This window comes from Arachis stenosperma, chromosome 1 (genome assembly GCF_014773155.1).
Source record: "Arachis stenosperma cultivar V10309 chromosome 1, arast.V10309.gnm1.PFL2, whole genome shotgun sequence".
NCBI classification, from domain to species: Eukaryota; Viridiplantae; Streptophyta; class Magnoliopsida; order Fabales; family Fabaceae; genus Arachis; species Arachis stenosperma.
The window spans coordinates 27,937,813-27,952,466 of record NC_080377.1 but is presented as its reverse complement, the minus strand read 5'-3'; the positions used below and the strand labels follow the sequence as shown (position 1 = coordinate 27,952,466).

Genomic DNA, 14,654 nt, shown 5'->3' with positions numbered 1-14,654 from the left:
CTCTCTTCCTTTGAGGCATCCCATTACTCACAGGATTCCTCTCAGAAGTGTACATGAATTGGATATTTGCAACCATGTCAATGAGTTCTTGAGCTTCTGCAGGCGTTTTCTTTAGGTGAATGGATCCACCTACAGAATGGTCCAGTGACATCTTAGAGAACTCAGATAGACCATAATAGAATATATCCAAAATGGTCCACTCTGAAAGCATGTCAGAAGGACACCTTTTGGTCATCTGCTTGTATCTTTCCCAAGCTTCAGAGAAGGATTCATCATCTTTTTGTTTGAAGGTCTGAACATCCACTCTAAGCTTGCTCAGCTTTTGAGAAGGAAAGAACTTAGCCAAGAAGGCTGTGACCAGCTTATCCCAATAGTTTAGGCTATCTTTAGGCTGTGAGTCCAACCATGTTCTAGCTCTGTCTCTTACAGCAAAAGGGAAAAGCATGAGCCAGTAGACTTCAGGACCTACTCCATTAGTCTTAACAGTCTCATAGATCTGCAAGAACTCAGTTAGAAACTGATAGAGATCTTCTTATGGAAGTCCATGAAACTTGCAGTTCTGTTGCATTAGAGCAACTAGTTGAGGTTTCAGCTCAAAATTGTTTGCTCCAATGGCAGGGATTGAGATGCTTCTTCCATCAAATTTGGAAGTAGGTGTAGTATAGTCACCAAGCATCCTCCTTGCGCCTCCACCATTGTTATTGGGTTCGGCCATGTCTCTTTCTTTTTCGAGATTCTCTGTAAGGTTTTCTCTGGATTGTTGTGCTTTAGCTTATCTTAGCTTTTTCTTCAGAGTCCTTTCAGGTTCAGGATCTGCTTCAACAAAAATGTCCTTGTCCTTGCTCCTACTCATATGAAAAAGAAGAGAACAAAAAAGAAAGAGGAATTCTCTATGTTACAGTATAGAGATTCCTTTATGTGCGTAGAAGAAGAAAAGAATAAAAGAAGGAGAAGAGAAAAATTTGAACACAGAGAGGAAGAGTGGGTTCGAATTTTAAGATGAAGATGAGTGTTAGTAAATGAATAAGAGAAATGTTAGTAAACGAATAAATAAATAGAAAGAGATGAGAGGAAAGAATTTTCAAAAATTATTTTGAAAAATAGTTAGTGATTTTTGAAAATTAAGAGAAGAAATAAAATTAAAATTAAAATTTGAAACAATTAGTTAATTAAAAGAATTATGAAAAAGAGTAAGGAATTTTCGATAATTAGAGAGAGAAAAGTAGTTAGGTGGTTTTAAAAAAGATAAGAAACAAACAAAAAGTCAATTAGTTAGTTGAAAAAGATTTTTGGAATCAATTTTGAAAAAGATATGATTTAAAAAAAAGATATTTTGAAAAGATTTGATTTTTAAAATTAAAATTGATTACTTGACTAACAAGAAACTAAAAGATATGATTCTAGAATTTGAAGATTGAACCTTTCTTAACAAGAAAGTAACAAACTTCAAATTTTTGAATCAATCACATTAATTGTTAGTAAAGTTTTTGAAATTTTGAAATAAAGATGAGAAAAGATTCTGAAAAATAATTTTTACAATTTTTGAAAATATAAAAGAAAAATGAAAAAAATTTTATTTTTGAAAAAGGTTTTGGAAAGATAAGATTTTTAAAATTGAAATCTTGACTTGACTAACAAGAAACAACTTATTTTGAAAATTTTTTACTAAGTCAACCCAAAGATTTCGAAAATTATGAGAAAATAAGGAAAAGATATTTTTTTATTTTTTGAATTTTTAATGATGAGAGAGAAAAACACAAAAATGACTCACAACATAAAAATTATGAATCAAAACACATGATGCATGCAAGAACACTATGAATGTCAAGATGAACACCAAGGACACTTTGAAGATCAAGATGAACATCAAGACTTATTTTTGAAAATTTTCAACAAAAGAAAAACATGCAAGACACCAAACTTAGAAATTTTTAATGCTTAAACACTATGAATGCAAAAATGCATATGAAAAACAACAAAAAAACACAAAATAAGAAAATTTAAAGATCAAACAAGAAGACTTGTCAAGAACAACTTGAAGATCATGAAGAACACATGCATGAATTTTTGAAAAATGCAAAAGTTTTTAAAATATGCAATTGACACCAAACTTAAAAATTGACTCAAGACTCAAACAAGAAACACAAAATATTTTTTATTTTTATGATTTTATTAATTTTTTTTGGATTTTTCGAAAATAATCTTTAGAAAAACGAAAAAGAGAAAAAATTTTTTTGAAAGATTTTTAAAAACTTTTTGAAAAGAAAACTATCTAATCTGAGCAACAAGATGAACCATCAGTTGTCCAAACTCAAACAATCCCCGACAACGGCGCCAAAAACATGATAGGCAAAATTGTAATTTACACTTTTCATAACTTGAACAATTCTTAGCAATGGCTCCAGAAACTTGGTGCACACTACTATGGTTCACTCACATTCTTCACAACTTCGCACAACTAACCAGCAAGTGCACTGGGTTATCCAAGTAATAAACCTTACGTGAGTAAGGGTCGATCCCACGGAGATTGTTGGTATGAAGCAAGCTATGGTCATCTTGTAAATCTCAGTTAGGCGGATAATAAATAGTTATGGAGTTTTCGAAAATAAAGATAAATAAAGCATAAAATAAAGATAAAGAAACTTATGCAATTCATTGGTAGGAATTTCAGATAAGTGTATGGGGATGCTTTGTTCCTGTTGAATCTCTGCTTTCCTACTGCCTTCCTTCAATCCTTCATACTCCTTTCCATGGCAAGCTATATGTAGGGCGTCACCGTTGTCAATGGCTACTTCCCATCCTCTCAATGAAAATGGTCCAAATGCTCTTGTCACAGCACGGCTAATCATCTGTCGGTTCTGGATCATGTCGGAATAGAATCCATTGATTCTTTTGCGTCTGTCACTACGCCCAACAATCACGAGTTTGAAGCTCGTCACAGTCATTCAATTCCTGAATCCTACTCAGAATACCATAGACAAGATTTAGACTTTCCAGATTCTCAAGAATGGCCGCCAAAGGGTTCTAGCTTATACCACGAAGATTATGATTACGGAATCCAAGAGACACACACTCGGTCTAAGGTAAAACGGAAGTGGTTGTCAAGCACGCATTCATAAGGATGGATGATGATGAGTGTCACAGATCATCACGTCCATCAGGTTAAAGTGCAGTGAATATCTTAGAATAAGAATAAACTTGAATCGAATAGAAGAACAATAGTAATTGCATTAATTCTCGAGGTACAGCAGAGCTTCACACCTTAATCTATGGTGTGTAGAAACTCCACCGTTGAAAATACATAAGTGATCAAGGTTCAGGCATGGCCAAATGGCCAGCCCCCAAAGTCTAAGAACTAAACATCCAAAGATAGATACCAAGATGTCTAATACAATAGTAAAATGTCCTATTTATACTAGACTAGTTACTAGGGTTTACAGAAATAAGTCTAAATGCAGAAATCCACTTCTGGGGTCCACTTTGGTGTGTGCTTGGGCTGAGCTTGAGTTTTACACGTGCAGAGGCTTCTTTTGGAGTTAAACGCCAAGTTGTAACGTGTTTTTGGCGTTTAACTCTGGTTTGTGACGTGTTTCTTGCGTTTTACTCCAGAATGCAGCATGGAACTGGCGTTGAACGCCGGTTTGCATCGTCTAAGCTCGAACAAAGTATGGACCATTATATATTGCTGGAAATCCCTGGATGTCTACTTTCCAACGTAGTTGAGAGCGCACCATTTGGAGTTCTGTAGCTCTAGAAAATCCATTTCGAGTGCAGGGAGGTCAGAATCCAACAGCATCAGCAGTCCTTTTTCAGCCTGTATCAGATTTTTGCTCAGGTCCCTCAATTTCAGCCAGAAAATACCTGAAATCACAGAAAAACACACAAACTCATAGTAAAGTCCAGAAATTTGAATTTTTCATAAAAACTAATGAAAACATCCCTAAAAGTAGCTAGTTCCTACTAAAAACTACCTAAAAACAATGTCAAAAAGCGTATAAATTATTCGCTCATGAATATACAAATCCGTGATAAATGTCTGCATCTGATCCGAAAATTGCAGATGTGATCCGATCTACCGACTGATCAGATCGGATTACGGATATCTGCTCTGCATCCGCGTATTCGATCCACGGATCCGCACGATAATAATTAAAAAAATAAATTTATGTTAGTTTCTCAATCTTTCAGGAATTCAATTCACATTTTACCCTAACCTAACTCTAATCTCACTTCTCGCGCACTTCACAATTCATGGCGTTGTAACCCCAACTTGCAACCATTCACCCCTAGCTGCACCCATTCACCCCTATTTCCAACCATTCACCCCCAACCTCTAACCTCTCCTCAAAGTCAGAGACACCAAACCACCTATCGGCCACTTCATCTTCGTCTTCCTGATCACCATTGGAAGTTGCTTGCCGGAGATCTCCTGATGTTCCTCCCTCTTCATGGCGTGCTTCCTATCAAAGCTATTCCTCGTGAAGTTGCGTAGTCGGGTTCATCCCTTTCGTCACGTTCTCGCCGGTCACCACTGCTTCCTCTGTGACTTTGGTTCGTGGTTCGTGGTTCATGGTTTTCACTAGCGTTCTCGTCCCCTGGCTCCCTCAGCTTGATGACCTCCATTCTCTGTTCTTGACCTCCTCCATTCTCAATTCCTGCCACATCTCCTGATCTCCATCCTCTATTTTTGGAATCAACATCCTCTACTTTGTTGAATAATTGTTCAGGACTTTAGGTAATTTTTTAATGAACATCATTTGAATTTTGTGAATAATGCTTTTACTATTATTGTATTTTTAAAAAATTCTACTCCTGTTATTGTTTATATAATTTATGTGAGATGTTGTTGTTCAGACTTATGAGGGTTTTAAATCTGAGGTGTTGGCATGGTTTGTTTGCTTGTTTGTCTGGAATGGCTGATTGATGAGCGGATAATTTATACGCTTTTTGGCATTGTTTTTAGTATATTTTTAGTATGTTTTAGTTAGTTTTTATTATATTTTTATTAGTTTTTAGTTAAAATTCACTTTTCTTGACTTTACTATGAGTTTGTGTATTTTTCTGTGATTTCAGGTATTTTCTGGCTGGAATTGAGGGACCTGAGCGAAAATCTGATTCAGAGGCTGAAAAGGACTGCAGATGCTATTGGATTCTGACCTCCCTGCACTCAAAGTGACTTTTCTGGAGCTACAGAAGCCCAATTGGCGCGCTCTCAATTGCGTTAGAAATTAGACATCCTGGGCTTTCCAGTAATGTATAATAGTCCATACTTTGCCCGAGATTTGATGGCCCAAACAGGCCTTTCAAGTCAGCTCAAGAATTCTGGCGTTTAACGCCAGAACTGGCACAAGAATAGGAGTTAAACGCCCAAACTGGCACAAAAGCTGGCGTTTAACTCCAAGAAAATTCTCTACACATAGAAGCTTCAATGCTCAGCCTAAGCACACACCAAGTGGGCCCAGAAGTGGATTTTTATGTCATTTACTCATCTTTGTAAACCCTAAGCTACTAGTTCTCTACAAATAAGACCTTTTACTATTGTATTCTCATCTTGGTAGCTATCTTTGAGTAGTCTTATGCTATCTTAGATCATGGAGCTGGCCTCACGGCCATACCTAGACCTTGTTCTTATGTATTTTCAATGGTGGAGTTTCTACACACCATAGATTAAGGTGTGGAGCTCTGCTGTACCTCGAGTATTAATGCAATTACTATTATTTTTCTATTCAATTCGGCTTATTCTTATTCTAAGATATCACTTGTTCCTCAAATTGATGAATGTGATGATCCGTGACACTCATCATCATTCTCACCTATGAACGTGTGCCTGACAACCACCTCCGTTCTACCTTAGATTGAGTGGATATCTCTTGGATTCCTTAATCAGAATCTTCGTGGTATAAGCTAGAATTGATGGCGGCATTCTTGAGAATCCGGAAAGTCTAAACCTTGTCTGTGGTATTCCGAGTAGGATTCAAGGATTGAATGACTGTGACGAGCTTCAAACTCGCGATTGTGGGGCGTTAGTGACAGACGCAAAAGAATCACTGGATTCTATTCCGACATGATCGAGAACCAACAGATGAATAGCCGTGCTGTGACAGAGCGCGTTGAACATTTTCACTGAGAGGATGAGACTGTAGCCATTGACAACGGTGATGCCCAACATACAGCTTGCCATGGAAAGGAGTAAGAAGGATTGGATGAAGACAGTAGGAAAGCAGAGAGACGGAAGGGACAAAGCATCTGCATACGCTTATCTGAAATTCTCACCAATAAATTACATAAGTATCTCTATCTTTATGTTTTATTTATCTTTTAATCATTAATCCTCCATAACCATTTGAATCCGCCTGACTGAGATTTACAAGATGACCATAGCTTGCTTCATACCAACAATCTCCGTGGGATCGACCCTTACTCGCGTAAGGTTTATTACTTGGACGACCCAGTGCACTTGCTGGTTAGTTATGCGGAATTGTGATAAAGAGTTGAGATTACAATTGAGCGTACCATGTTGATGGCGCCATTGATGATCACAATTTCGTGCACCACTGATAAGCAAGTAGTTACAAATAATACAAGTGGGTATGAGGTAGGGAACATTCATATTCCACCAAATGTTGCTACATCAACACCTTCTGAGTAAGCAAGGGAGGGGAACAAGTGACTAATCCAGCCTCAAGTGATGTTTTAACTTATTTTAAGCATTTGCAGATTTTTTAGACTTTTAATGTGTTATAGTGTTGCTGTTTTATTTTAATGAGACATTTAGTATTATAGTGCTTGTTGTCTTCACTTATTATTGGAAGTGTTTGTGTGGATCGAATTGAATTTTTTGCTATATCCGATCTAATCCATGTTTTTATAGTAGAGATATATGGTGGAAAGCACATGATAAACCCCATTTTTAGTATTTATCCTGTGCTTAATCTAGTAGATTTTATCCATTATTCTCATGCTTATTCATACAATTCGCATGTTTTACGTTTTCCTTCCTGATTTTGTGCTATGATTAAAAACATGCTTCTTTGGCCTTATATTTGCTAATATTAATCCTCTCTTACTACCATTCGATGCTGTGATATGTGCGTTAAGTGATTTCAGGGATTACAGGGCGGGAATGGATTGGAGGATGGAAAGGAAGCATGCAAAAGTGGAAGAAATACAAGAAATTGAAGGAACTGCAAAGTTGTCAGCCCTGACCTCTTTGCACTCAAACGGTCATAAGTTGAGCTACAGAGGTCTGAATGACACAGTTCTAGTTGCGTTGGAAAGCTAACATCTGGGGCTTCGAAATGATATATAATTTATCATAGTATCCATACATCTAGGTGACACGCACGCGTCATATCACGTGCACGCATCGATTGACGGAAAACCAGCGTATTAAGATTCGCAACCAGCAATTTTTGGGTTATCTTTGACCCAGTTTTCGACCCAGAAAACACAGATTAGAGGCTACAGAATGGAGGAATCAAGAGATCACTTTACATTCACATAATTTTAGGTTTTAGATATAGTTTTAGAGAGAGAGGCTACTCTCTCCTCTCTCTAGGATTGAGAATTCCTAGTTTCATGTTGTTGGATTGAATATTTACAGAGTCACTACCTCCACTGAGGACTTCATCATTCTAGTTTTCTCCCTACTTGTCACTTATTCTTCCATATTCTTAATCCTTGTTCAGAGTTACAATTGGATTACTTTTATGAATTTAATTTTATTATTTATTTAATTACTTCCAATTTTATTCCAATTATCATGTCTCTTTTCTATTCCTTTTTCATAACAAGGAAGATGGTATTAATGTTGATATTCTAGCTCCCAACTTGACTTGGGAGTTGATTAAGAGGAGAACCTTGAGTTGGAATATTCAGGAATTAATTGGTAATTAGAAGTTGTTGGCTAGCACTCTAGTTACTAACGCTAATCCTTCCCGAGGGAGAGGATTAGGACTTGTGAATAGAAGTTGGCTCCCTACTTAACTTTTCTTTATTAGATAAGGGATAACTCAGTAGAAACAACAATCAATTATTAAATGATCTTGGAAACGTCCAACAAGGATAGAACTTCCGATTAATCTTCTCCTAGTCAAGGCTTTTTATTGTTATTATTTATTTTCTCTGCAATTTTCTCTTTTTATTTTTCAACCCAAAACCCCAATTTACACAACTCATAACCAATAATAAGAACACCTCCCTGCAATTCCTTAAGAGACGACCCGAGGTTTAAATACTTGGTTATCAATTTCATTAGGGGTTTGTTACTCGTGACAACCAAGATTTTGTACGAAAGGATTCTTTGCTGGTTTAGAAGCTATACTTTCAACGAGAATTTATCTGTGAAATTCTAGACCATGCAAGAATCCGTTCGTCAGCACACCCAAAGTAGCTTCCAGAAGTAAATCTTACATACTTCAGCTGGAGAAGTAGCACTTGTAAGTACTTACATTGGTTATGTTTGGCATGCTTCAACTGGAGAAGCAGTGCCTTGAAGACTAAGGTTCTTACAAAAGCCATCCCACTGGAAGCCATACCTAGACAAAGGTTGCTGGGTTACGTTGGGAGCGGGTAGAAGCCGACAAATAAGCTTATTACCTACACTAGGAATAGATATACATCATACTTGTTTGCATATATTTTTTTGCTATATGTTTCTCTGATTTATGTGTATGTGTTTCTTGATTAATTATTTCTCTATGCCTTTGGTTATTAAAGTTTGTATGTATCATGTGGTTGTTACTGTTGGTTAAGTATAACATAGAATGAACTTAACTAACTACCCCGACCCTACTAAGGACTCCCAAGTTATTACCACTTCCTTTTCCCCCTTCAGTTAGAGATAGGAATTCTGTTCTATGAGCTTCCACATTCTTATATATACGAGGATCCGATATTCCATAGTTTCTATGTAGTAGCTTGATAAACCACTATTTCATGGTTTATCTTGTGCTCAATTGAGTGGTTTTTATCAAGCCATTGCACACTTATTCATACTATTTGCATGGTTTTACAATTCCTTCCCAGAATTTGTTCTATGATTGAAAACTTGCTTCTTTGGTCTTAATTTCGCTATGTTTAATCCTTTCTTATTACCATTCGATGTCATGATATGTGTGTTAAGTGATTTCAGAGATTACAGAGCAGGAACGGCTTAGAAGATGGAAAGGAAGCATGCAAAAGTGGAAGGAATACAAGAAACTGCTAAAGCTGTCCAGCCTGACCTTCTGGTACTAAATTGATCATAACTTGAGCTACAAAGGTCCAAATGACGCGGTTCCAATTGCGTTGGAAAGCTAACGTCTGGGGATTCACAAAAATATATAATTTGTCATAGTTGACTTTGGCATTTAAGGACGCGCACGCGCAAAGTACGCGCACGCATACATTGGCAAAAAGCCCATCGGCGCGCACGCGCACCTGGCACGTACACACGCATGAGCTGCGACCTGTACGTGGCAGATTTCTTCCCCAGCAATTTTTGGGCTGTTTCTGACCCAGTTTTCGGCCCAGAAAATACAGATTAGAGGTTGGAAGTGGAGCAGAATCTCTCATTCAATCATTACTCATAGTTTTAGGATTTAGATGTAGTTTTTAGAGAGAGAGGTTCTCTCCTCTCTCTTAGGATTAGGATTTATCTTAGGCTTTAGGATTTCTTTTAGTCATTAGGATTGTTTATTCATACCAGGTTCAATAATCTATGTTTTTCTTCTACTTTTATTTACTCTGATGCTTTTATTTGTATTTGATTTATGTTGCCCAATTGGCTTATGAACCATTCATGTTAGGATTTTCTTAATTAATATATTTTGAGGTATTTTAGACTCATGATTGTTTTGCTCTGTTTATGATTTATTTTCTTCTTTTGGCTTTGGTTAATTAATTGGTAACACTTGAGTTATCAAACTCAGTAGTGGTTGAAATTGGCAATTGCTAATTAATTTAGATCGCTCTAAAAGTTGACTAGGACTTGAGGACCAATTTAATTAGTCTGATTGACTTTCCTTTATTTAATGAGGGATAACTAAGCAGGATTAAAACCCAAATTCAACACACCTGATAAGGATAACAAGGATAGGAATTCCAATTCTCATACCTTGCCAAGAGATTTTCTAGTTATTAATTTATTTTTCTTGTCAATTAGACTACTTGCTCAAACCTTTTCAAACCCAAAAACACTGTTTTCCATAACCAATAATAAATCATACTTCCCTGCAATTCCTTGAGAAGATGACCCGAGATTTGAATACTTCGATTTATAAATTTTATTGGGTTTGTTACTTGTGACAACCAAAACGTTTGTAAGAAAGGAATTCTTGTCAGTCTAGAAGCTATACTTACAACGGGAATTTATTTGTGAAAATTCTAGATCGTGGGAGAGTTTCATTCTTCAAAATGGCGTCGTTGCCCGGGAATTGCAAACGTGTGCCTTATTATTGATTATTGTAAATAATTTTCTTTTACTTGTTTATTTGTTTTTGCTTTCCCTTTTTTATTTCTATTAGATACTATGAGTTCTCACCCCTCTCGCTTTGAGTTTGGTTCTAATTTTGTTGATAGGAATGGAAGCTATAATAGGAATATGCATCAAGGTCTAAGCAATCAAAGATGGATGGAGCCAAGAGGATATGATCAACCCTTTAGCCAACAACACCTTCCAAGATATCATGGACAAAAACCATTCTACAATGCATACCATGCTAATAGACATGGTGGACCCCCTTGTAGTTACCAACAAGCCCCACCCTGTGCTTATAAATCATCCTCTTAACATAGCTTAGAACCACCATACTCACAAGCTCTGTTTCACTATTCACCACCGTATGATCCTTATCCGACCCAATTCCAATCCAATTACTCCCAAGAACCACCACTTCCCTATGTACCATGTCCATATCCATCACCTCAAGAATCACAGGCTTGCTTCGAAGAATCAATAGATCAATTTCATGTAATCCTTCATCAACTGGAGCAAGCAATAAATCAATTATCTTCCAGATGTCCGGACACTCAAGGAACTCCCATGGCTTCATGTAGAGAATCTAATGAAAAACGTAGCATGAAGGAGACACTAGAAACTCCAATGGACAGTATAGAGCATAACTTTGTACTGGAACAAGTAGAGGAAGCTGTCATTATAGAAAAAGAAGATTTGGTTGAAGATTTAGGAGATGCTGAACCTCCACGGGAATCCAGAGTTGTGGAGAATTCCGTCAAGGACGTTACAATTGATGCTAAGGATGATGGTGCACAACCCCCAAAGCAGGTATCCTATGAAGAACTGGACGAAATAACCCAAGACGCAAGTTTCCTTGATGATGATAATCACAAGTCAAGATCTCTTAGTAATGAACTTGCGTCTTTGAGATAGAAGAATCTTTCCCAAGTAAATACGAAGATGATGCAAAGGTAGACTTTTTTCAACCTCCCAATTATGACTCAAGTGATGAGGAAGATATCAAAGACTTTAACCAAGACATGGTTGAAATTGAAGAAGTTTGCAAAGAAGTGGAGGAATTCACAGAAGACCACAAGGGAGTAGAGCTTGCAGAACCACTGGAAACACTTATCCCAATGCCATTACCGCCCAATACAAACTTCAAGTAGGTAAAATCCTTGACCTTTATCTTTACTTTTCCACTTGAATATGTTTTCCTTGAGACAGATGGCCAGCTTAGAGCTCTTTGCGGCTTTAAGAGTAAAAGGGAAATGACTCGCACTCAGCGTGGTATGCAAGATTCAATGAGGTTTCACACTTCAATTTGAGGTGCAAGGATTGGTGTCAAGCTCAATTGTATGGATCTTTGAAGCTGTTTGGTCAGTATAGTGAGAATTCAGATTACTCATCACCCAGCTGGAAAAATATAGATCAAGACAAAAATGGGTGTAAAAGTAAAATTTGGGATCTTGGAATCTATTCTAACATTCAACACCCCGGGAGCCTTGAAGCCTGTTTGAACTCACCTAAGGGCTTTATGTACCTTGTTTGGGACCACGGAAGCTGTTGGCATTCCAAACATTGGTGGAGATTTTTGGTTGAATACAAGCACAAGCCACCATAACAGGAAGCTCATCAAATGTCAAAATTAAGGACTTTAACTAAAAGTGCTAGGTGGGAGACAACCCACCATGGTATGATCGTTCCTTTTTCATTTTGGTCTGTTTTTGAACTTTGATTGAACCTGTAATTGTGCATAACATTCATTGCATTCTGCATGCTACATAAAAAAAAAGAGGGAGATGGACACGCAAGCACCCTGTGCGTAGACGCGTCCCTTGCGCATGCGAAGTTGGTGAGTGGTGCACGAAATTGCAATCACACTTTTGCAACCCCGCACAACTAACCAGCAAGTGCACTGGGTCGTCCAAGTAATACCTTACGTGAGTAAGGGTCGATCCCACGGAGATTGTCGGCTTGAAGCAAGCTATGGTTATCTTGTAAATCTTAGTCAGGATAACAGAAATTATCAGGATTGATTGTGAAAAGCAAAAGAACATGAAATAAGTACTTGTTATGCAGTAATGGAGAATAGGTTGAGGCTTTGGAGATGCTCCATCTTCTGAATCTCTGCTTTCCTACTGTCTTCTTCCTCAAACACGCAAGGCTCCTTCCATGGCAAGCTGTATGTAGGGTTTCATCGTTGTCAGTGGCTACCTCCCATCCTCTCAGTGAAAATGTTCCTATGCTCTGTCACAGCATGGCTAATCATCTGTCGGTTCTCGGTCAGGCCGAAATAAAATCCAGTGATTCTTTTGCGTCTGTCACTAATGCCCCGCCTGCTAGGAGTTTGAAGCACGTCACAGTCATTCAATCATTGAATCCTACTCGGAATACCACAGACAAGGTTTAGACCTTCCGAATTCTCTTGAATGCCGCCATCAGTTCTAGCTTATACCACGAAGATTCCGGTTAAAGAATCCAAGAGATATCTACTCAATCTAAGGTAGAACGGAGGTGGTTGTCAGGCACACGTTCATAGTTGAGAATGATGATGAGTGTCACGGATCATCGCATTCATCCGGTTTAAGAACAAGTAATATCTTAGAATGGAAGCAAGCATGATTGAATGAGAAACAGTAGTAATTGCATTAATCCATCAAGACACAGCAGAGCTCCTCACCCCCAACCATGGGGTTTAGAGACTCATGCCGTGGAAGGTACACAAAGAAACGTGTAAAATGTCATGAGGTACAGATACAATGTCAAAAGATCCTATTAATAGTAAACTAGTAACCTAGGGTGTACAGAAATGAGTAAATGACAGAAAAATCCACTTCCGGGCCCACTTGGTGTGTGCTTGGGCTGAGCATTGAAGCTTTCACGTGTAGAGACCTTTTTTGGAGTTAAACGCCAGCTTTCATGCCAGTTTGGGCGTTTAACTCCAAGTTTTATGCCAGTTCCAGCGTTAAACGCTGGAAATTCTGAGGCTGATTTGCCACGCCGGTTTGGGCCATCAAATCTTGGGCAAAGTATGGATTATTATACATTGCTGGAAAGCCCAGGATGTCTACTTTCCAACGACGTTGAGAGCGCGCCAATTGGGCTTCTGTAGCTCTAGAAAATTCACTTCGAGTGCAGGGAGGTCAGAATCCAACAGCATCTGCAGTCCTTTTCAGTCTCTGAATCAGATTTTTGCTCAGAACCCTCAATTTCAGTCAGAAAATACCTGAAATCACAGAAAAACACACAAACTCATAGTAAAGTCCAGAAAAGTGAATTTTAACTAAAAACTAATAAAAATATACTAAAAACTTAACTAAATATACTAAAAGCATACTAAAAACAATGCCAAAAAGCGTATAAATTATCCGCTCATCACAACACCAAACTTAAATTGTTGCTTGTCCCCAAGCAACTGAAAATCAAAATAGAATAAAAAGAAGAGAATATACTATAGACTCCAAAATATCAAAGAAACATAGTTCCAATTAGATGAGCGGGACTAGTAGCTTTTTGCCTCCGAACAGTTTTGGCATCTCACTCTATCCTTTGAAGTTCAGAATGATTGGCATCTATAAGAACTCAGAACTCAAATGGTGTTATTGATTCTCCTAGTTAAGTATAATGATTCTTGAACATAGCTAGTGTATGAGTCTTGGCTGTGGCCCAAAGCACTCTGTCTTCCAGTATTACCACCGGATACATACATGCCACAGACACATAATTAGGTGAACCTTTTCAGATTGTGACTCAGCTTTGCTAGAGTCCCCAATTAGAGGTGTCCAGGGCTCTTAAGCACACTCTTTTTGCCTTGGTTCACAACTTTATTTCTTTCTTTTTCTTTTTCTTCTCTTTTCTTTCTTTTTTTTTCGAAATTTTTTTTTGTATTCACTGCTTTTTCTTGCTTCAAGAATCAATTTGATGATTTTTCAGATCCTCAATAACAGTTCTCTTTCTCCTTATTCTTTCAAGAGCCAACAATTTTAACATTCTCAAAACAACAAATTCAAAAGACACATGCACTGTTCAAGCATTCATTCAGAAAACAAAAAGTATTGTCATCACATCAAACTAATTCAACTAGTTTCAAGGATAAATTTTGAAATCCTGTACTTCTTGTTCTTTTGTGATTAAAGCATTTTTCATTTAAGAGAGGTGATGGATTCATAGGACATTCATAACTTTAAGGCATAATCTTTAAATTTTATTAATT

The 14,654-nt window shown here is 37.5% G+C and overlaps 1 non-coding gene across 1 annotated transcript; it reads left to right on the top strand.

Annotated features, from left to right (window-relative positions):
• The first annotated feature begins 205 nt into the window (after positions 1-205).
• Positions 206-313, top strand: LOC130950359 (small nucleolar RNA R71). The gene has a single exon (XR_009073564.1). It is a non-coding gene; the product is annotated as a small nucleolar RNA R71 (small nucleolar RNA).
• Positions 314-14,654: the final 14,341 nt, after the last annotated feature.